General features: G+C 36.4%; 1 protein-coding gene across 1 annotated transcript in view; it reads left to right on the top strand.

Annotated features, from left to right (window-relative positions):
* The window catches only part of LOC147817281 (uncharacterized), an 82,274-nt gene that overhangs the window by 70,895 nt on the left and 9,852 nt on the right, over positions 1 to 1,527 (top strand). The window lies entirely within an intron of this gene.

Raw genomic sequence — 1,527 nt, 5'->3', positions numbered from 1 at the left:
ATGCTGATGCTGCACAGAAAGGCCACTGCACCACCGTGCTGCCCTGCTGATCTTTAACATGCACCTGATTTTCCTGGCAGTTACTCTGCATGATGAGTACTTTTACTTTGATACTTTCACTACATGTTACTGATAGTACTTGTGGACTTTTACTCAGGTAAAATTATAAAGCAGGATTTTCACTTGTAGTGGAGTGTATTTACTTCTTAACAACTTTTTATCTTAATTAGGATTTTAAATGTATTTATTGTGTTTGTTTTGGACAACAGCACAGAATGAACTATTAGGATCAACTCTACCTGATAGATTTGAGAACACTTATCCATCTCTGTAAATACTCTGACAATAAAGCATTTCAGCTGCTCTGGTAGGTGATTATATGGATGATTATTTACGGTGCAAACAGAAGCTGTCTGTCCAAACATATTTAGTGTCTCCAAACAAAGTCAAACTACAACTTTACATGTTCTTAAATTCTTCTGCGCAGTAACTTTGCTTATCTTTATTTTGCACCTGATTTTCCTGGCAGTTATTGACGATCCTCCACCCTTCACACACACACAGACCCTTCTGGTTGTTGCCATGTTGAACTTTAGTTTCACTTTGAACAAACATGATGTCGCAGATGTTTTTCTCCTCTGAAGGTAATGTGAGCAGTTTTTTATGTTTTACTCGTTAAGACCTGTCGTTACCTGAGTCACAGTAGAAGTATTGATGTTGATATTTAGAGTAGAAGCAAAGTTACACTAGAAGGATAATTCTGCTTTTTAACTAAATACATTTCCTAATATCATAAATATATAATGCAATTTAAAGATTCTCCTTTGCAAATTATAATCCTGTATCCAAAGTATTACTTGTGCTTTATTATTCTATACTAATATATGTGTCATTATTACACTTGTGTTAACATGTAAAGAGCATTTTAATATTCCTTTTAGTATAAACATTTACACATTTTGTTTATAACGTCTGTGTCGTCTTGCTGCTTTGAATTCATGTGGGAACTAAATACTTCTTTGCTTCTTGAGCTCCAGATCTTATCAAGAGTTTGATCAGTTTGGATTCCAGGTATTAATTACAGGTAAGATAGAGACACTGTGCAGTTAGTCCTCTTCTAACTAATTCATTCAAATGTATCACTGACCTCTTGTGAACTATAGTGTCTTTTAATATTTCTGTCTGAGGGATTTCTCTGAATCTTAATTAGATCATAATATTTCTGTGTGTTTTGTTGACAGACCTGTGAGTAAAGAGACTGACTCACCTCACATCAGCCTCTTTCTGCTGATTTCTGTAGTTGTGAATCACTTCACTGCAGCATCATGACGCCATCTAGTGGACGGATGGTAGAAGTACAGCAGCTGATGGCAGCTTCCTCTGCCTCACACTGATATGAAACAGAGAAGAAGAGCCAATCAGTGGAGGAGCAGCTGGAGAAATGATGTACATTTGAGTTGATGTGCAGATGAATGATGTGTGTTTCTCTCCACATGAAGGTAGAAAGTGTGTGTGAGCTGATGTGGA

This window comes from Seriola lalandi, unplaced genomic scaffold (genome assembly GCF_002814215.2).
Source record: "Seriola lalandi dorsalis isolate HSWRI2012SDOR001 ecotype SW California unplaced genomic scaffold, Sedor1 jcf7180002054977, whole genome shotgun sequence".
NCBI lineage: Eukaryota > Metazoa > Chordata > Actinopteri > Carangiformes > Carangidae > Seriola > Seriola lalandi.
This window is presented reverse-complemented; position numbering and strand designations above follow the sequence as displayed.